Source organism: Panthera uncia, chromosome B1, assembly GCF_023721935.1.
Source record: "Panthera uncia isolate 11264 chromosome B1, Puncia_PCG_1.0, whole genome shotgun sequence".
Classification (NCBI taxonomy): domain Eukaryota; kingdom Metazoa; phylum Chordata; class Mammalia; order Carnivora; family Felidae; genus Panthera; species Panthera uncia.
In genome coordinates, this window is record NC_064811.1 from 83,626,143 (window position 1) to 83,649,663 (window position 23,521).

A 23,521-nucleotide genomic window follows, 5' to 3' on the forward strand; every position below is an offset into this window, starting at 1 on the left:
GAGTTAGAATCAGTCAATGCGTCTCTATGTGCCCAATGGGGACAGTCCTGAGCAGCAGATGCAGAGATCCCAGGCTGTGTGGCTGGCATGCTTCTTTATCACAGAAAGCTAACAAAAATAGGATAGATTTATAAAAATAGCTCCAAAAGGCATCCAACCCTTCATTCTGTGAATCCAGAATAGTACCAGATCTTGGAGGGGGAATGGAGTGAGCTGACCAGCTGGCATGAATAAGTCTCCACGGGAGAGATACTACCCATATCTGTACTCTCCCAACTCTTGAGGGTCAGAGTCCCAAAGCTTCACTGAACTGCTGGGAAGTATAATCATGTAAGAACAATTAAGAATTTTGTTTTCGAGTTAAACTTAGTACAAATCTTAGCCTTAGGCAGAATTACAGAATGAAAACTATAACAGGGAACCATTTTCTCCTCTGGGCTCTCAACCCCGTAATACCTGAGACCCACACCCTCTTCCTTTGCCTTTCCTTACTTCAAGTCTTCTAGTCCCAGTATCTCCCATTCCCATTAAAATATAAAAGATTAGGAATTAAAAAGTGGTAATTGACTGTTTGCTTGTGTGTGTGTGTGTGTGTGTGTGTGTGTGTGCACATGCATGCACGCATGCGACAGTGGTATCACTGGCTTATCTAGTTCACAAAACACTTTTAACTTAAGAATTTAAATGTGTCTACTGGAAGTAAGAAAGCAAACAGCAAGTGTTGTCTCCTCAGTGTCTGTACTATCCCAAGTTTAAATCTACTTAAGGGTCCTTTTGACCAGCTTCACTTCTAGTCTTTTTCCAGAAACTCATTCACACCACATTTTTGCTGGACAAGAAGTGCTCTCACTGTTACTGCGCGTTCATCTATGACTCCTGGTAAAGCAATGAAACCCTGTTTGAGAGAGCTGAATGATCTTGTAAGGAATGCACACAGACTCCTCCAACCGAAGGTCTCCTGGCAGCCACGCACTGAGGAAGGAGAAATGAAACAAGCTTCAGAAGACTTGAGTTATTCTAACTGAAACATGAACCGTTTTGTCATCTTTGTAGTTGCATCTGCTTAGCTCTTCCAGGCTGTTACGAGAGTTTATTGAGACAATACAAATTAAAACATTTTATAAGCTACAAAGCCAAGGAATACTAAGATTTCAAACTAGCCAAACCAGGTTGAGATGTCATTTTCAGCAAGGCTTACAGCATCGTGACACAATTTATCTCTCTGACACACACAACAACATCAAACAGACTAGGTAGATCATCTTCTCCAGATAGAAAAGTACTTCTGTTCAGGCGCCTGGGTGGCTCAGTTGGTTGAGCGTCCGACTTCGGCTCAGGTCATGATCTCACAGTTTGTGAGTTTGAGCCCCGAGTCAGGCTCTGTGCTGACAGCTCAGAGCCCACTTTGAATCCTCTCCCCTCTCTTTGCCCCTCCTCTGCTCGCTCTCTCTCTCTCTCTCAAAAATAAATAAACATTAAAAACAAAAAAGAAAAGAAAAGTACTTCTCTATGGGGCCAGAGCATGGTCCAAAGAGCTCACTCTAGCTCACTCTAGAAAACACAGCTTTCTTTATTTTTATTTTTTTTAACTTGGAGGGAGTTTGTCATTTTATCAAAGAAACTTTAATGTTTTCTAGTTCTATTTCTTGTTTTGATACTTTGTTTGGTACTTTTCAGAAGGAGGAAAATTATTCTTGGCACACAAATGAAAACCCAAGCTTTGATACCGGTAGCTTTACACTTAAATATGATCCATTCTTATGTGAAAGTCTTAATGTAGATAAATGTACTTGGAATAAAGTATGATTTACACAAATATAAAATAAAAGCAGGATAGATATTACAAGGAAAGCTAATGGTTAGAATACGCAGGAAACTTGCCATCTAAAAATAACATACCCTGGGGCGCCTGGCTGGCTCAGCCAGTTGGGCACCTGACTTCAGCTCAGGTCACGATCTCATAGTTCGTAAGTTCGAGTCCCAAGCCTAGAGCCTCCTTCGTATTCTGTCTCCCTCTGTCCCTCCCCCGCTCATGCTCTGTCTCTCTCTGTCTCTCAAAAATAAGTAAACTTTAAAAAATAATTCTTAATAACATAAAAATAACATATCCTAATAGCCTAAGAACTGTAGAGAAGTGTTCAACTTATATTTGTGATAAAAGAAATGTTCCCTAGGCATAAACTCTGAAGCCACTGAGAGAATTATGGATTTACTAATGTCCAGGGTTTTTTATGTTGCAGGCACAGTCTCTAGAAATGCCTTGTCTCGGGGTGCCTGGGTGGCTCAGTCGGTTAAGTGGCCGACTTCGGCTCAGGTCATGATCTCGCAGTTTGTGAGTTCGAGCCCCACGTCCGACTCTGTGCTGACAGCTCAGAGCCTGGAGCCTGCTTTGGATTCTGTGTCTCCTCTTCTCTCTGGCCCTCCCATGCTCATGCTCTGTCTCTGTCTGTCTCTCAATAATAAATATGTTTTAAAAATGTTAGAAATGTCTTGTCTGAAGGAAAGCATGGACAACCAATGGACAACTGATGACCCTTGGGTGTCTTCTAGGATCTCCACAGCTTATTTCTTTTTTTTTTAATTTTTTTAATTTTTTTTAACTTTTTTTACTGTTTATTTTTGAGAGAGACAGACAGCGAGAGACAGAGCATGAGCAGGGGAGGGGCAGAGAGAGAAGGAGACACAGAATCCGAAGCAGGCTCCAGGTTCGATGTGGGTTAAACCCACAAACCGTGAGCTCATGACCTGAACTGAAGCCAGACAGCTTAACCAACTGAGCCACTCAGGTGCCCCAATGCTTATGTATTTTTGAGACAGCACATGTGTGTGTGTATGCACACAGAATAGGGGAGGGACAGAAAAAGAGGGAGACAAAGCAGGCTCCCCGATTTGGGGCTCAAACTCAGGAACTGTGAAATCATGACCTGAGCCAAAGTCCAACGCTCAACCAACTGAGCCACCACCACAGGTACCACAGGCGCCCCACCAGAGCTTATTTCTTAATTCAAGTTATTCAGACCATGTTTACTCTTTTTCAAGACAGAAAAATATATTTTCCGCTGAAGTTTGGTAATTCAACTAGTTATAAGAAAAACTCACGTTAAAAGAAGCCTAAATATTTACCCACACAAAAGCACCATGAGTCTTTAAGCTTATTACAAGAGAAATACATACGTAGGTGCTTTATTCCAAAGTCCCATAACTATTGCCTAGGTTTCTCTCATCTAAAAGAAGAAAGAATTGCTATAATGGTGTTAATTCTCAGAAAATATAGAGTTCAGATTGATTCTTTTGTCATCTTTAATTATCTATCATTTGTGAATTTGGGGGAAGGAAAGGACAATAGAGGAGATGTTCCATAATCGTGTAAGTTTGATAAAATGAGTTTCATATACTGAATTAAGTTCTTATTTCCTTTGACACCTCCCAATTAGTTTTACTATTAAAAATGGAATCTAACCTCCAATCTGTGATTTCTGAACTGTTTTATCTTCAAAGTAACTTAAGCGTTTATTATATATTTGAGTTCTCACCCAACTATTGTGGTTGTTATTTAATTACAGTTTTCAATATTTTAAATGTCATAGGAAAATGTTGCTGACATTGTCTTAATGTTTTTGAAAACATTAAGAGCTTGAATCCATTTTTGTAAAAATTAATAAATGCACAGAGAAGAGACTTGAATGGGTAAATTTATCAACACTGATCATCTCTAGATGGTGGGAATATGAAACTTTTTCTTCATGATTTTTTACATTTTCTGAATCTTCTGAAAGCATTATTTCACAATTAAGTGTTTAATACTAATGGCAACAACAAAATAAAAAATTAGACAATTAAGTAGAATGAGGATATGCACAGCTTTTCATTGAAAAGCCAATGGTCAGGTGGGGTGAAATTTTGCCATTGTGGATTTCATGTCTGTGGGGTTTCCTTTAATTTGAGGAAAGAACTCTTCTTTCTCCTTATTTATAGGGTTAATTAAAGACTCACATTAAGAATGAGAACGGAGTCAGCAGACCCAATACTTAGCGGGGGGGGAAAAAATCCCCCAAGGCCATAATTTTTATGCTCCATAAAACTTTCCAAACAAAACTGTTCTCTCCTACATGCAAAGGAAAAGGTAGACTAAAACCTTAAAATATAAATGATTAAGATAGAATAAATGGCCCCCAAAATTCTAAGCAGCTACCACTTAGCAAGTTTTTATCTGAAATATTACATAGGAATAATAATTACTTTAGAGAGTTTTTATCTAAATATTATTAAATATTTAAAGACTAAAACATCTAAATAAAACTAATAATTTAAAATAAAATAATCTAAAGCATTTCTTCTAAGATATCTAAAGTGGAATAAGCAACTTCTCCAAGTTGTTTCTTCCTCCTTACCAATAAAAAGGATTTTACCAATGTTCAAGTTTTTTTGGTAATGCAAAATTATTTCTATTAGGTCTCTGCCCACTTTATTCTTCATCATTTTGTGATTCTAGGATTTGAATTTTCAAAAAGACTCAGAAAAATCTTGGAACAAACGTGGAGCCAAAATAAATTTTCATGCAGAGAGTTCAGACAGAAGTTGAAGCTGATAAAACCTAGTGTCTTTTCTGCTCTTTTATTTTAAAAGAAGTTTGTGATACTCCATTTTGGCCAACTCTGGAGAATAAGACTAGCAAAATGGCTTGGATTAGAAAAGGCAGAGGTATGTTTAGCGTTGTTATCTGTATACACTGCCCCTGAGATCTGCTGTAGATATAGAACCAAAGAATGGGGTGGGTACCATCACAGACCAGATCCTAACAAAACCATTTCTAAAGTAGGTTCAGAGATGCCTGGGTTTTAAGATAATTAGAGAACATTGATATCACTGTCATTTTTCACTCCTATATGTCCCTGCTGACACTATAGCACTCAATATTTATGACTACAGCTCCAATGCCACAAAAAAAAAATAATATCCAGGGCACTGGGTGGCTTGGTTGAGCATCCAACTCTTGAATTCGGCTTAGGTCATGATTCCAGGGTCATGGGATGAAGCTCCACGTCAGGCTCCGCACTGAGTGCAAAGTCTGCTTGAGATTCTCATTCTCCCTCTACCCTTCTCCCTGACTCACACATTCTCTGTCTCTAAAATAAAAATACAAATAAAATAATAGTAATAATATCCATATGTTGCTGTCTCAAATCCATAGTTACCATGAAGACATAATCACTCCGACACAATTTGGTCTATGAGGCAGATCTGATGGAAGCCTACAATGAAGATAATGGGATTTTCACTGCATCATCCAGATTAATGTGTAGTTGCCAAACGTCATCATTTTCTTACAGATGTTATTTTGGTCATATAACCTTTGCTTGAATTATTATCTGGCACTTCAATTCTAGTGTGTCAACATTTGGAAAATTAATTCACTGCCTTCACCAGAGCTCTTCACATACAGTTCATATTCTTAAATATTAGGAGTCAATTTAAAGCAAAGGTAGGCTAAATAAGAAAAAGTAAATTGGTTTTTCAATGTTGACTCATTTAAAACAAAGACCAACATTCAAAATCATAAGCAGTGTATATTTCAAATTTGCCATCCTCTTTCGATATAAATATTGATAAGGACGGTAAAGAGCACTACAGGCTAACGAATTCACCTACATTTTAGAAACAAAAACAAAAAGAGACAATGCCTCATCCCTGGGCTTCTGGCCAAGAAGCAGGGTCAAAGTACCAAGAGGCTACAGTGTGTGATCAGCCTGTTCCGTTGGTTAAGTCGGTTATGACGAATCTAAGTGTGCTTGTTCACAGTGCTTTGCTACTTGCGAATTTTTCATAACTGTTAAAACAGGTTTTCCTTTGTTTCATTTTGGGGTTTTTTTTCTTTTTGTTTTTTTGGAGTTTTTTGTTTTTCATTTCTTTTCTTGGCCTGAATGCTGCTAACAGCTAATTATCCAAACCACCTGACAAGAAAAAAAAAATAATATGGAGTTCCCTAAACATTTTAAAAGACAAAAGAGGCACTTTGTCCTTCGGTTGGTTTGGGACTTGATTCTGTCATTTATCGCACATGAGTGAGTATTGATAAACAGTGATTTTAATAAAGTGGTTTTCTTTGGTAAATATTCACTAACTAATCTTAAACCTATATCCCAAATGTTTCTCTTAAAAAATTTTAAATTCTAGGGGTGCCTGGGTGGCTCAGTCAGTTAAGCGTCCAACTTGGGCTCAGGTCATGATCTCACGGTTCGTGAGTTCGAGCCCCACGTCAGTCTCTGTGCTGACAGCTCAAAACATGGAGACTGCTTCCTATTCTGTGTCTCCCTCTCTCTCTGTGTCCCTACGCCACTTGTGCTCTCTCTCTCTCTCTCTGTCAAAAATAAATAAACATTTTTAAAAATTTTTAACTTTATTCTTCTCAGCTTTGCACCAATTATATTACAATCTTCCAAGAACCTATTGACATGACAATGTGCTATCCGTTAACCTCTGGGCTACTGTGTGAACATATGTAAAACTTAACCCAAACCTTTGTGGTAGATGGAAAAAGAGGATCTTTAGCCAGGAGATGCCTTGTCAAATATTGTGAGAATTAGAGTAGGTAATATATCTTGAGTATCTAGCATAAAGTCATATATAGGTGTGTGCGTGTGAGTGTGTGTGTGTGTGTGTCTCAAGCACTGTGCTGTTATTTCATATGTGCCACAAATTCCCTTAAATAATACTAATTGTGATTATGGCATTGACCTGAATTTCAAATCGGAAACATTTATTTCTTTTTCACGGAGAAAATATAAACCCTCAGAAGAGAAAATTCTTTTCCCACATCAAATCTATAGCCACACTTATATGAATTCTTTTTTTTTTAACTTTATTTATTTTAAGAGAAGAGAGAGAGAGAAAGCATGAGCAAGGGAGGGTCAGAGAAAGAGGGAGAGAGAAACCCAAGCAGACTCTATACTGTCAGCTCAGAGCCCCACACCAGGCTCGCACCCACAAACCATGAGATCATGACGTGAGCCTAAATCAAGAGTTGGTGGCTTAACTGACTGAGCCACCCTGGTGCCCCTGAATTCTTAAATTCTATTTTCTCTCCTGGTGAAGCAAATGAATTTTCCAAGCTTTTTTCCAAGACCAGCCCTCCACTGGTACAATGGATCACGTCCTCTCTTGATTACTCAAGATCTTTGACGCCACGTTGTATCTTCTCTGCTACCGTATCATCAGGTTTTCCCTCCGTATTAGATCATTCCTGAGAAAACATGATCTCTTATCTCTTAAAAGTTCCTTTCACTCCTTGTATCTCTTAAGCTATCACTTTGTTATGGGTTTAATTGTTTTCCTCAAAAGACAGATTGAAGTCCTAACCCTCAGTAATTCAAAACATGACCTTGTTTGGAAATAAGGTCACTGCAGACGGAATTAGTTAAAAGGAGGTGGTACTGAAGTAGGGTGGGTCCTGATCCAATATGACTGGTGTCCTTGTAGGAAAATGGGCACGTGAAAACAGAGAGACACTGGGAGAACACCACAAGATGATGAAGGCAGAGATTGGAGTTACGCAGCTGCAAGCCGAGGAATGCCAAAGATTGCTGGTAAACCACCGCAGCTAGGAAGAAACAAAGACAGATTCCCCTAGAGGTTTCAAAGGGAGTACGACCACACCAACAACCTGATCTCAGACTTCTAACTTCCAGAAGTGTGTGAGACAATAAATTTCTGTTGTTCTAAGCCACCCAATTTGTGGCACTTTGTTACAGCAGCCCCAGAAAACTAATAGATCATTTCCACTCTGTATTAGATTATTCCCATGAGCAGAACACATGATCTTTTATCACTTAAAAATTCCCTTGACCTTATGGGGTGCCTGGGTGGCTCAGCCGGTTAAGTGTCTGACTTCGGCTCAGGTCATGATCTCACGGCTCGTGGGTTTGAGCCCCACGTGGGGCTCTGTGCCGACATCTCAGAGCCTGGAGCCTGCTTTGGATTCTGTGTCTCCCTCTCTCTCTGCCCCTCCCCTGCTCAAACTCTGTCTCTCTCTGTCTCTCAAAAATGAATAAACATTTAAATAAATAGATAAATAAATAAATAAAAATTCCCTTGGCCCTAAATTTTCCTTAAGCTATTGCCCTATGTCTGTGCTTCTTTTTTATAGCAAATGTCTTATGAGAGTCACTTCCTAGTGCTGTCATTGCCTACTCCACTCTCGTTCTGTAGTGCACTCATTCTGGTCAAGACCCTCACCCTTCTCTCCACTCCCCAGACACCATTTCTGCCAAGATAACTTACCATACTTTGTTTTTCTTCAAAACAAATAATATAATATGTTCATTTCTTAATTTAGTTATTGTCTGTCTGTCTCGCTAGAATAAAAATTCCAAAAGCAAATGGATGCATTTTTTTACTGGCATGCTCCAGGTCCTGGCACTCAGTAGGTCCCTAGTGAAATTTTGCTGAATGATGTGATGCATTTACTTTTAGAGTATCAATTACATGTGATACAAAAGGCTTCCATTGGGATTTCAGTACTCTTTATTTACCAACGCTACAAATTTCTCAAGGCATTTGTTGCAGTTTTTTAGGAATTTGAAGACTACTAATAAAAAGTGTTTTTAAATATTTTAATAACTGGCACACATTTTATCCCATATTATATATTCAGTACTTTAAAACTGATACTTGAAATATTAGTAAATGAAATGATGATATAAAGTGAAAGTTTAAAAAAATATATGTGTTTATGCTTTGCAAGCACCCATTACCACTAATATTTCACCCTAAGGTAAACTGTGATGTCTTTATTTTATATTATACCTTCCAAAGCTATTAGCAGATATTAATCTTCATATTTATCCTACGTATTGGGGAAAGGTAGTTTTTAACTTTTATCTTACAGATATGGAAACTAAGTGACTTATGAGCCAACGGCCTTCTTGTGACATCTAAGCGGGTAAATGATAAAATGCAAACTGGGATAAAAGCTTTTCACTATCAAATCAGTTTAATTTCCACTAAAATTCCCCATCATCAACCCTACCTTCTAATTTCATTGACATTTAAGATTATTATCTTAATTACACTAAATGAGAAAAATAACTTCCTCCTGGATATTATGGCAATTTATAGATAAAGAATATGAAATCAGAGATATCATTATGCAAACAAATGCAATAAATGAAGATTTCTTGCTCAGTTCCGCATTCTGAAGAATGGCAGGAATGTAGCACGATGAACTGAGTAAAAAGAACTAAGGAGCCCTGACAAACGTATTCATAAAGTGCATCATCTATACAAAGTGAACAGGTTTATAATCACATTGGTCTGTGATGTGATAGTTCCCAATAATCAACCATCTATGTCCCCATAAACTTGTCTTCCCATTTCCTCTTTGCCCTCTGTATCAGTAATGGCAAGATAAGGCAGCGTATCGAAGATACTGAATTTTCGCAAAGAGATCAGGGATATATTGTGACACTTCCTCTTGAGGCCTCTGTAGAAGAATGTATGCATTTATAGTTTTTGGAAATGGGAGGTAATACAACAATAGTATTGTAATCATGTATATATACAATAACAATACTTTTATGAATACTGTGCTTCCACTAAACTCATCTTTTTAAAAATTGCATTAACTCAGGGGTGCCTGGGTGGCTCAGTCAGTTAAGCATCGACTTCAGCTCAGGTCATGATCTCGCAGTTTGTGAGTTCGAGCCCCGCGTCGGGCTCTGTGCTGACAGCTCAGAGCCTGGAGTCTGCTTCGGATTCTGTGTCTCCCTCTCTCTCTACCCCTCCCCCACTTGTGCTCTGTCTCTCTATCAAAAATAAATAAAATGTAAAAAAAAAAATTTAAATTACATTAACTCACTAATTTCACAAAGAAAAGTAATTTCAGAAACTTCAGGGAAAAGTAATATTGGGTTTAACAACACAAAAAATATTTATCAGAATATATTTGCATTCTATTTTATGAAATCTTTCTTCAACCCTTGCTTTAACTCAACTATCTTCTCTCCCCCAACACCCTGCCTCTTAACCATCCTTCCTTACTTTCCAACTAGTTCTCCCATCATTTCCTCCTTCCATCCTAGACAAATAGAAGGGGCATCTCTACACTTATCCAAAGTCAGTCCCATATCTGAACAAACTCTCTTCTCTCCCTGCACCTGAGGCCCTGCTCACCAATTGTCTCCTCTCTCTCCCTACCTTCAGCCCTTTCCTGGCCCTTGGTTTCTTGCCAGTAGCACTCAAACTCACTGACCTACTCTATGCTCTGTTGGAGCCTATATACTCTTTCACTCTTCTCCCAAACAAACTTTGTACCTTCTTTTCAATTAACAACACACAAGCTCAACCATCTCATGGTATCCCTCCTTTGTTAGGTCTCTTAGCAGCATTTGGCATCAGCTGACTACTCTCTCCTTGAAATAACCCTGCCTTGTCTTCCATGAAGCCATAGTCACCTCGTTTTTCTTCTACTTTTCTTCCTTGTCTTCCATGAAGCCATAGTCACCTCGTTTTTCTTCTACTTTTCTTTTTTTTCTTTTTTTAACGTTTATTTTTGAGAGAGAGAGACAGAGCACAAGCGGGGAAGGGGCAGAGAGAGAGAGGGAGACACAGAATCCAAAGCAGGCTCCAGGCTCTGAGCTGTCAGCACAGAGCCCAACGCGGGACTTGAACTCACAAACTGTGAGATCATGACCTGAGCCGAAGTCGGCCGCTTAACCGACTGAGCCACCCAGGCGCCCCCCCGCTTCTACTTTTCTATACTCCTTATCAGTCTGTTTTGTTCTCGTTAAATATGAGTCCTGCTAGGTCTGTGTTACTCCTGTTAAATGTTGGTGTCCCACCAAACCCTGTTCTAGGCCCTCTTTTCTTGAACAAGCTTATCTATTCCCTTTGTGTCAATTACTACCTGTTAGGGCTGAATTGTGTCCCCTCAAAATTCATATGTTGAAGTCCTAATGCCCAGTACCTCAAAATGTGACTACAATTGAAGATATGGCCTTTAAAGAGGTAAGTGAATTAAAATGAGATCATAAGAGTGGCCCTCATCCAATATGATTGATGTCCTCATAAGAAGAGGAGATTCAGGCATAGGTAGACACAGACAAAAGATGATATGAAGACACAGGAGAAGATGACCGAGGACAGAGTCCTTCATGAGAAATCATTCCTGTAGACACATTGGTCTTGGACTCCCAACCACCAGAACTGTGAGAAAGTACATTTGGCCACTCAGTCTGTGGAATTTGTCTGGCAACCCCAGCAAATTCGTACATGACCTCTGATTAGGCTGTGGCTTTTAAACTCATGATTGTGGTACCATCTCTAATCACCAGGTCATATCCCACTCCTGCTAGATCTCACCACATGTGTGTCTCAAAAATATTTCAAGAACTCACTGCTGGGGCATCTGGTTGCCTGAGCCAGAAAAGTGGTCACTGTGGTGGACCCTATCTGTGCCCCATGTCAAACCCCTTCGCCCACCTCAAATTCCAGTTTTACCTCAAGTAGTTCTCTCAGCTTTTCTGCCTCAGAGTTTTCTCCAAAAGATTAAGAACTTGCTCAGCAGTTCTCAAGATCAGAAGAGTTATCCCTGGAAGCAACTACAAACCAAAGAAAGGAGAGTCAAGAAATAAAGGCTGGCTCCAGTGGTCCAGAGGGACACTTCTGAGGAGCTTTCAACATCGTTTCTCAGAGGATTCCCCACAAGATTGTATTCCAGATTTTGTAGCAATAAACAGCTCAGTAATGCACACTTCTTTTGGTTTTCCTCCTTCCTAGAGTTGGCTTTTCTCCTTTTCTGAATCATTCTCTATTCTCCCACTCTTACCTCCTGGGATCACTTCTTAAATAAATCTCATGAACCCCAGTCCTTGACTCAGACTTGCTTTGAAGGGAAACCCACATGAAGACAGTCAACGCCATTCTCTTAGTTTTCTCCTTTATCCATGTTATCTGGCTATTGATTATTAAATTCAGGTGATTCTATCATGACTTTCAAATTAGTTTACTCTCTCCAAGCCCATTGCCTTTATCCTGGATTCAGGCCACCACCAACTCTTAATTGGAAAATGCTACAATCTTCTTACAAATCTCTTTGCCTTGTGATTTGCCCCTCACCAAATTGTTCTGGACAGGGAAGTCAGTGTGTGCTTTCTAGACTATCTAATCCTACTTGTTCACTCATAAAAACCTTCAAATATCCCCAGTTGTCTCTAGCATGGTGTTCTTAATATGACTTGCAAGGTCTTTTAGTTTTCCTCCATAGTTTCATCTTTCATTTCTCATTTGGTAGACTAGATCTATTAAGCTGTTTTTAGGTCTCTGACTAGCCATGCAATCTCTTGCCTCAGGGTCCTTGCATGCTGCTTCCTCCTTTTGAAATACTTTTTTCCACCCTTCATCCACCATGACCATTCAACTTTACCATTCCTAATTTAGTTGGCACTTACTCTTAAAAACCTCTGATGTTGACTTTTTTATTAGGTGCCTCTTCTATGTGCTCTCAAGACATTTTATGCTATATTTTAATTGCCTGTTTATTTGCTTATGTCATACATTTGATGATAACTTTTGAGGGTTTCTATTTCCCATCATGTCTCAAGTACTTCACAGATTTGAGGTCTTCAATAAATATTGGTAAAATAAATGAATCAATAAATTAAAAAAAAACATTATTCAATGTTACTAAACATTTTTACAACAACAGAAAATCTGGCAAACAAGCTTTCAAATCATATAGAAAGGTTGAAGCAAAACAGAAGGAAGATTAATAAATAGAAATTCTATAAAAAATCTAGGATGAAAATGCTATCTTCAGAAATCTTTGATACATTACTGCTGTAACCATGGATACATATCTCCACAGACTTTTTAAACCTATTACTTAGAAGGCAATTTTAAAAGCTTATAATACAGGGGCAACTAGGTGACAGTGTTGGTTAGGTGCCCGACTCTTGATTTTGACTCAGGTCATGATTTCACAGTTCACGGGATTGAGCCCCAGGTTGGGCTCTGCACTGACAGCTCAGAGCCTGCTTGGGATTCTCCCTCCCTCTCTCTGCCCCTCCATCACTCTCACTCTCTCTGTCTCTCTCATAAACAAACAAACAAACAAACAAAAGCTTGTAATACAAAGCCAACATTTTCAGATGGAAATTAAGTCAATCCCATAAAACAGTAAACTTTGAAAAGACTTTTTAATGCGATGATTTTAATTTATGACCTCAATCGATGGAATAATAAGGTGTTAAATAGGACTACCCTTTCCACAAGGCTGAGAAGTAAGGCTTTGACTTTATTTCTCACTCTGATAGTGCTCTTTCTCCTCTCACTGCTTCCACCTCAGGTCCATGCTCTAAACTGGAAGCCTCCCATGTCTGCCCACCACTCTACCCTCCCTACTTCCTGGTGAATCTAAGAGTCTTACTGGATGTCCTGGTGAACCACCCTTCCCAGTTATCCACCATCTAAATAATGTGTAGTCACTGCCATTCCCTGCCCCTCCCCTTTGTTGGATACAAACAAATGACAGCACTTAAGTGCATGGTTGGCATTTGGCGTCAGCTAAGGGGAAGAAGTTGGTTTTCTGGGCAATCTACAGGGAATCTGTGGCACCTCACCATTCTGGGTAAGTGATTCCCATCCAAGAAAGACTTGAGAAGCACTGCCTGGTTGAGACTATCATCAAGGCATTGCTGCTGCCACAGAGGAGTTGTTTCCACGTGATCCAAATACTGTTCCTCAGCCTCTGAGCAACACTGTGCCATTGTTCTCAAGAGACGGGGCAGGGCAGGAACCAACTACCCTTCACCAAAATACTTAAGTTGTAGAAATACTGTCATCACTAACTATATTTTAAAATAGCCACTATATTTAAAGCTACTACAGTACTCAGTCCCTTAAGACCACATGATTACTTTGATTCCCAATTTAGCAAGCAGTAACTTTTATTATGAGTAAGTTCTTGGTTAACTCTAAGGAGTTAGGTAATGAAATCATACAAATTTCCAAAATACAATTCTTTCATTGATTCAGCAAATGTTTTTGGAGTGCCTATTATGTGCCTACCAGACACTCTTCTATGCACTAAAGGACCTTTGATGAACAGAACAGTCTAAAATCCTTGCTTTCTTAGAGTTCATATTTTAATAGGAGTAGAATGAAATAACATAGAGTTGATTTATAAAAATACTTACGGGGCACCTGGGTGGCTCAGTCGGTTAAGCATCTGACTTCAGCTGTCATGATCTCACAGCTCATGAGTTTGAGCCCCTCGTCAGGCTCTGTGCTGACAGCTCAGAGCCTGGAGCCTGCTTTGGATTCTGTGTCTCCTTCTCTCTGCCCTTTCCCTGCTCATGCTCATGCTCTGTCTCTCTCTCTTTCTCTCTCTCTCAAGAATAAATAAATGTTAACATTTTAAGAATAAAATAAAAATAAAAAAACACTTATCATACAATAAGTCACTGTGTAATTTTAAATACCATCTCCAAAGAATAAAATTTAAAGATTTGAAAATATGTACACATAATGTTTCCATGTTAAGTGGGAAAAAGACTAGGATACAAAACTATATATATTACATACACATATGTAATATATATATGACATAGCTCTCTCTCTATGATTCCCAAGTTTATAAAAAAATATTAATTAAAGTATATATAGACATAGATATAGCTTCCAAATATAGCTATATATAGATTTAGGGAGAAAAGAGAGTATAGATATACACTAAGAGTTACCAGTTTTATCTTTGGAGTCAGGTGACCAATAACATTTATCTTCTTTTTTATATTTCTTGTACTTTCTAAATTTTCATGATGAATATCCTTTTAGTAGTAGTAAATGAATTTGTATTTTTAAATGCAAAAAAATGGGCCAAGATAAAACTTGATTCATGATTGCTAAAGTTGGAATCAACCGAGATGTCCTTTAATGGGCGAATAGGAAAACGAAACTGTGGTAGATCCAGGCAATGGAGTATCATTCAGTGATTAAAAAAAAAAAAAAAAAAAAAAAAAAAAAATAGCTATTAAGCCAAAAGAGACATGGAGGAACTTTAATGCATATTGATAAATGAAAGAAATAAGTCTGAAAAGCTACATATTATGATTGCAACAATATGATATTCTGGAAAGAGTAAAATTATGGAGACAGAAAAAAAGATCATTGGTTGCTGATGAACAGATCAAAGCACAGAAGGATGAACAGGCAAGGCACAGAGTGTTTTTAGGGCAACAAAACTATACTGTGTGATGCTGTGATGGTGGATACATGTCATTATATGTGGTTAAAACCCATAGAATGTGCAACACAAATAGTCCCTATGTAAACTGTATACTTTAGTTAATACTAATGTATCAATATCGATTCATCTATTATAACAAATGTACCACACTAATGCAAGATGTTAATAACAGGGAAAACTGGGGGGGGGGGGGGGGGGGGGGGGGGGGGCAAAGGAAGCTTATGGAACCTCTCTGTCCTTTTCACTTATTTTACATGCACTTAAAACTGCTCTAAAATAAACCAATTAGTTTTTTTAAAGAAATAGGCTCAGATGAACTCTTACCATATTTACATTCCAGTGTACAAAACACGGCACAAAACGGTGGCTCCCAGATCTTGGAACTTCAGAGACCAGTAACATTTCCCCAGAAGAGTCAGAAAGAGACAGTTTTCCACTTCCCTTTGCTGAGGAAGTACATTAATTACATACATGGGTGCTCTCATACATGTATATCCACACTTATTCTACATAATATTCCTTTAAGAGGAAAGACATTTTATCACCTAAAATTTAAAAGCATAGTCTTAAACTTTGAAAAATTCTGTTAAATGCAATCAACTTGGCCTTGCCAACGACCCACTCCATTTTGTGAATTTTCTTATTTCACTATGCCTTTGTGAATAACCAACCGTACCATGTGGGCTGGGAATCCCTGGTATGCAGCCCAGTGTTTTATCCAACTACAACTCAGGAAGGGAGAGGGATGTGCTACAAAAATCAGGACTCTTCAGCCTAGTCTTTCAGAGGATGGAGAGCCAATCTCCTGAAGCCAGCCATTCTTGAGCAGTTGGCTGGTTGCACGTTCCATACTGTCCTTAATCATTTATCACAAAATCGTATCAAATGTGCAAATGCTAACCTCACATAGATAGTGAATTAGTGTTCCAAGGTGGTCATTGTTTGTGACCTTGAAGTTCTCACACCTGTTCCTGTAGACAGAACTAGGAGTGAATGTTCACAGACCAGACCCCCCAGTAAAAGCTTTAGAGTATGGTTCACTGCAGAATCAATGAAGTGATGAAGGAGTACTGCCAGAGGAAACAGGTGTTGTTACTCACTAAAGAGCTCAAATAGGTACTCCCTGCTTCTCAACAAGAGAGGCTCAGAACTTGCAGCGCTGTGGTCCGCTGCTTCTTCTGTGGGCTCTCATCTCCGCCCCAGGCTGGCGGCCTCACAAGTGTGGCTTAGCAGGGATTCACCTCTATCTCTGTGAGGCAGTAGAAAGCCAGGGGCATTTGTGTTGAGGGACAGAGGCCACAGCCATCTGTTAGCTTTATGTCATTTTACACAATGACTAGAAATGGCCACATTTTCTTCAGGGCACAACATTCAGGGGGATTCCTGATCCCATCATCCAGCTAAATTCTCTTGGTACAAGTGTAGGGCAAGTGGGGACTCCATACATACTGCAAGGCTTAGATGGCAACGTCACTGAAGGTGGGAGGGGATGGTCACACTCACCCTTCCTCTTCAATCCCAGGCAGGTAAGAACAGGCCCACATTCTTCCTGTCGCACTCTCACCAAAGACTAGAAATAAAGACTTTGAACTGTGTTTTGGGCTTCTCCTCAGGCACTTGAGTGTTATTCTGGGATGAAAGCAATGTGGCCATATCCTTTTATCTGACTCCTTCTCTGCAAATTGATAAAGAGAAAATAGATGAACTCATCTGATTATTCCAGTTCCACAGAAATTACCCACAAATTAAAGAGAAACTTTTAGGTAGAAATCTTGAGGATTGTGTTGCAGAATAATGTATAACACCCCTATGTATTAAATAAGAGAAAGCTGATCTTTTTTTCTGAAGGTTTTGGTCCTTCCAGAGGAGAGTAGTCTTACACAACTGATAATAGAGACTGTGATAAAATTTAATGCATCGAGGTGTGCCTGGGTGACTCAATCAGTTAAACATCCAACTCTTCATTTCAACTCAGATCATGATCTCATGGTTTGTGGGATGGAGCCCTGTGTCAGGCTCCATTCCAACAGTACAGAGTCTTTGTGGGATCCCATCTCTGGCCCTCCCCTACTCACCTTTGTGTGCTGTCTCTCTTTCTCAAAATAAATAAATAAATTTTTAAAAATTTAATGCATCCATTGTGCTCCTTTTAAATTATTTGACTTCACTCACTGACTGCTACTTGTGTTAAAATGACACCTCTGTTTTGAGGGTGAAACTGCCAAGTTCTGTAACCTGACAAAGAGGCCTGGTACAAAATAACCCCATAGGGTTAATAAGTGACCCCTCAGTCCAGACAAAACCCTGGAAATGGAGAACATACCAGCGAAATCCAAGTTGGTAACCTGGGACTCTGCAACAAGGTAGCCAGAGTCCTTCTCTATACACACATTTAGATGTGAGCCCTAAGTTCCTTTTCCAAGATGATTTTTTTTTTCAATCTGTAGAAAAACTAGGAGAATACCACCACCTGACTCTTCTGTCCTGGACCAATTTTCCTAATTCTCCACGCATTGATTTGTTTGTACAGATTACTCCAGTGGGGTTTTTAGTCTTGGTAACAAAAGATAGAGGACCCAGATTAAGCAACTTGCCTAAACCTGAGGAGCAGAGTCACTTTTATTGTGGCCCATTGATACATCTTGGCTTGAAAGGGGCAAACTCGACATTTCCCTTCCTTTCCTGTTCTGGTAATTCCAGACCACTCCCTCTCCTGTCCTCTATCTTCCAGCTGTACTGGTGAATACCTCATCTGCATAGTTAAGAAATGACATGCTACTGTCTTGTTTGCCTATCTTGGTTTAACCTTCTTCCCAGATTCTTTCAGAGAAGGAACCACTAACGTGCTGTGTCAGCGGTAAATATTAATTTTATTTTGTACGTTATGCTGTAACCTCCAGGTAAAATGGGAAAGGTAACATTTTTCTCAGCACTTCTCTTACCTTTCGGCCCTTTCAGGCACACATGTCAGGCTTCCAGGTTTTCTCTACTCTTCCCTCTAATACAACTTGCTTTCCAGAAAAATGAATAAATTGTTGACTCTTAAGTACAAGAGTGGCAAAAATCAGCCCCTTTCCAAAGACATTTTCTTCAACAGAGAGCCAAAATCTCATTTTCTTTAATGTTTATTTATTTTTGAGAAAGAGAGAGCATGAGCAGTGGAGGAGCAGAGAGAGGAGACACAGAATCCAAAGCAGGCTCCAGGCTCTGAGCTGTCAGCACAGAGCCCAACTCGGGGCTCGAACTCACAAACTGTAAGATCATGACCTGAGCTGAAGTTGGACGCTTAACCGACTGAGGCACCCAGGCACCCCACACATATATATTAATATGTGCATTATATAAATGCCTGTCTTATACTAGTTATTATCAAAAAGTGAGAGTTATTTGCCCTCTGACTCTAAGTCACTAAATTCTTTTTTATTTATTTATTTATTTTATTTTTTTAATATATGAAATTTATTGTCAAATTGGTTTCCATACAACACCCAGTGCTCATCCCAAAAGGTGCCCTCCTCAATACCCATCACCCACCCTCCCCTCCCTCCCACCCCCCATCAACCCTCAGTTTGTTCTCAGTTTTTAACAGTCTCTTATGCTTTGGCTCTCTCCCACTCTAACCTCTTTTTTTTTTTTTTCTCCTTCCCCTCCCCCATGGGTTTCTGTTAAGTTTCTCAGGATTGACATAAGAGTGAAACCATATGGTATCTGTCTTTCTCTGTATGGCTTATTTCACTTAGCATCACACTCTCCAGTTCCATCCACGTTGCTACAAAAGGCCATATTTCATTCTTTCTCATAGCCACGTAGTATTCCATTGTGTATATAAACCACAATTTCTTTATCCATTCATCAGTTGATGGACATTTAGGCTCTTTCCATAATTTGGCTATTGTTGAGAGTGCTGCTATAAACATTGGGGTACAAGTGCCCCTATGCATCAGTACTCCTGTATCCTTTGGGTAAATTCCTAGCAGTGCTATTGCTGGGTGATAGGGTAGGTCTATTTTTAATTTTCTGAGGAACCTCCACACTGCTTTCCAGAGAAGCTGCACCAATTTGCATTCCCACCAACAGTGCAAGAGGGTTCCCGTTTCTCCACATCCTCGCCAGCATCTATAGTCTCCTGATTTGTTCATTTTGGCCACTCTGACTGGCGTGAGGTGATATCTGAGTGTGGTTTTGATTTGTATTTCCCTGATAAGGAGCGACGTTGAACATCTTTTCATGTGCCTGTTGGCCATCCGGATGTCTTCTTTAGAGAAGTGTCTATTCATGTTTTCTGCCCATTTCTTCACTGGGTTATTTGTTTTTCGGGTGTGGAGTTTGATGAGCTCTTTATAGATTTTGGATACTAGCCCTTTGTCCGATATGTCATTTGCAAAGATCTTTTCCCATACTGTTGGTTGCCTTTTAGTTTTGTTGGTTGTTTCCTTTGCTGTGCAGAAGCTTTTTATCTTCATAAGGTCCCAGTAATTCACTTTTGCTTTTAATTCCCTTGCCTTTGGGGATGTGTCGAGTAAGAGTTTGCTACGGCTGAGGTCAGAGAGGTCTTTTCCTGCTTTCTCCTCTAAGGTTTTGATGGTTTCCTGTCTCACATTCAGGTCCTTTATCCATTTTGAGTTTATTTTTGTGAGTGGTGTAAGAAAGTGGTCTAGTTTCAACCTTCTGCATGTTGCTGTCCAGTTCTCCCAGCACCATTTGTTAAAGAGACTGTCTTTTTTCCATTGGATGTTCTTTCCTGCTTTGTCAAAGATTAGTTGGCCATACATTTGTGGGTCTAGTTCTGCGGTTTCTATTCTATTCCATTGGTCTATGTGTCTGTTTTTGTGCCAATACCATGCTGTCTTGATGATGACAGCTTTGTAGTAGAGGCTAAAGTCTGGGATTGTGATGCCTCCTGCTTTGGTCTTCTTCTTCAAAATTACTTTGGCTATTCGGGGCCTTTTGTGGTTCCATATGAATTTTAGGATTGCTTGTTCTAGTTTCAAGAAGAATGCTGGTGCAATTTTGATTGGGATTGCATTGAATGTGTAGATAGCTTTGGGTAGTATTGACATTTTGACAATATTTATTCCTCCAATCCATGAGCAGGGAATGTCTTTCCATTTCTTTAAATCTTCTTCAATTACCTTCATAAGCTTTCTATAGTTTTCAGCATACAGATCTTTTACATCTTTGGTTAGATTTATTCCTAGGTATTTTATGCTTCTTTGTGCAATTGTGAATGGGATCAGTTTCTTTATTTGTCTTTCTGTTGCTTCATTGTTAGTGTATAAGAATGCAACTGATTTCTGTACATTGATTTTGTATCCTGCAACTTTGCTGAATTCATGTATCAGTTCTAGCAGACTTTTGGTGGAGTCTATCGGATTTTCCATGTATAATATCATGTCATCTGCAAAAAGCGAAAGCTTGACTTCATCTTTGCCAATTTTGATGCCTTTGATTTCCTTTTGTTGTCTGACTGCTGATGCTAGAACTTCCAGCACTATGTTAAACAACAGCGGTGAGAGTGGGCATCCCTGTCGTGTTCCTGATCTCAGGGAAAAAGCTCTCAGTTTTTCCCCGTTGAGGATGATGTTAGCTGTGGGTTTTTCATAAATGGCTTTTATGATCTTTAAGTATGTTCCTTCTATCCCGACTTTCTCAAGGGTTTTTATTAAGAAAGGGTGCTGGATTTTGTCAAAGGCCTTTTCTGCATCGATTGACAGGATCATATGGTTCTTCTCTTTTTTTTTGTTAATGTGATGTATCACGTTGATTGATTTGCGAATGTTGAACCAGCCCTGCATCCCAGGAATGAATCCCACTTGATCATGGTGAATAATTCTTTTTATATGCCGCTGAATTCGATTTGCTAGTATCTTATTGAGAATTTTTGCATCCATATTCATTAGGGATATTGGCCTGTAGTTCTCTTTTTTTACTGGGTCTCTGTCTGGTTTAGGAATCAAAGTAATACTGGCTTCATAGAATGAATCTGGAAGTTTTCCTTCCCTTTCTATTTCTTGGAACAGCTTGAGAAGGATAGGTATTATCTCTGCTTTAAACGTCTGGTAGAACTCCCCTGGGAAGCCATCTGGTCCTGGACTCTTATTTGTTGGGAGATTTTTGATAACTGATTCAATTTCTTCGCTGGTTATGGGTCTGTTCAAACTTTCTATTTCCTCCTGATTGAGTTTTGGAAGAGTGTGGGTGTTTAGGAATTTGTCCATTTCTTCCAGGTTGTCCAATTTGTTGGCATATAATTTTTCATAGTATTCCCTGATAATTGTTTTTATCTCTGAGGGATTGGTTGTAATAATTCCATTTTCATTCATGATTTTATCTATTTGGGTCATCTCCCTTTTCTTTTTGAGAAGCCTGGCTAGAGGTTTGTCAATTTTGTTTATTTTTTCAAAAAACCAACTCTTGGTTTCGTTGATCTGCTCTACAGTTTTTTTAGATTCTATATTGTTTATTTCTGCTCTGATCTTTATGATTTCTCTTCTTCTGCTGGGTTTAGGCTGCCTTTGCTGTTCTGCTTCTATTTCCTTTAGGTGTGCTGTTAGATTTTGTATTTGGGATTTTTCTTGTTTCTTGAGATAGGCCTGGATTGCAATGTATTTTCCTCTCAGGACTGCCTTCGCTGCATCCCAAAGCGTTTGGATTGTTGTATTTTCATTTTCGTTTGTTTCCATATATTTTTTAATTTCTTCTCTAATTGCCTGGTTGACCCACTCATTCTTTAGTAAGGTGTTCTTTAACCTCCATGCTTTTGGAGGTTTTCCAGACTTTTTCCTGTGGTTGATTTCAAGCTTCATAGCATTGTGGTCTGAAAGTATGCATGGTATAATTTCAATTCTTGTAAACTTATGAAGGGCTGTTTTGTGACCCAGTATATGATCTATCTTGGAGAATGTTCCATGTGCACTCGAGAAGAAAGTATATTCTGTTGCTTTGGGATGCAGAGTTCTAAATATATCTGTCAAGTCCATCTGATCCAATGTATCATTCAGGGCCCTTGTTTCTTTATTGATCGTGTGTCTAGATGATCTATCCATTTCTGTAAGTGGAGTGTTAAAGTCCCCTGCAATTACCACATTCTTATCAATAAGGTTGCTTATGTTTGTGAGTAATTGTTTTATATATTTGGGGGCTCTGGTGTTTGGCACATAGACATTTATAATTGTTAGCTCTTCCTGATGGATAGACCCTGTAATTATTATATAATGCCCTTCTTCATCTCTTGTTACAGCCTTTAATTTAAAGTCTAGTTTGTCTGATATAAGTATGGCTACTCCAGCTTTCTTTTGGCTTCTACTGGAAGCATGATAAATAGTTCTCCATCCCCTCACTCTCAATCTAAATGTGTCCTCAGATCTAAAATGAGTCTCTTGTAGACAGCAAATAGATGGGTCTTGTTTTTTTATCCATTCTGATACCCTATGTCTTTTGGTTGGCGCATTTAATCCATTTACATTCAGTGTTATTATAGAAAGATACGGGTTTAGAGTCATTGTGATGTCTGTATGTTTTATGCTTGTAGTGATGTCTCTGGTACTTTGTCTCACAGGATCCCCCTTAGGATCTCTTGTAGGGCTGGTTCAGTGGTGACAAATTCCTTCAGTTTTTGTTTGTTTGGGAAGACCTTTATCTCTCCTTCTATTCTAAATGACAGACTTGCTGGATAAAGGATTCTCGGCTGCATATTTTTTCTGTTTAGCACTCTGAAGATATCGTGCCAATCCTTTCTGGCCTGCCAAGTTTCAAAAGAGAGATCAGTCACGAGTCTTATAGGTCTCCCTTTATATGTGAGGGCACGTTTATCCCTTGCTGCTTTCAGAATTTTCTCTTTATCCTTGTATTTTGCCACTTTCACTATGATATGTCGTGCAGAAGATCGATTCAAGTTACGTCTGAAGGGAGTTCTCTGTGCCTCTTGGATTTCAATGCCTTTTTCCTTCCCCAGTTCAGGGAAGTTCTCAGCTATTATTTCTTCAAGTACCCCTTCAGCACCTTTCCCTCTCTCTTCCTCCTCTGGGATACCAATTATGCGTATATTATTTCTTTTTAGTGTATCACTTAGTTCTCTAATTTTCCCCTCATACTCCTGGATTTTTTTTATCTCTCTTTCTCTCAGCTTCCTCTTTTTCCATAACTTTATCTTCTAGTTCACCTATTCTCTCCTCTGCCTCTTCAATCCGAGCTGTCATCATTTCCATTTTGTTTTGCATTTCGTTTAAAGCGCTTTTCAGCTCCTCGTGACTGTTCCTTAGTCCCTTGATCTCTGTAGCA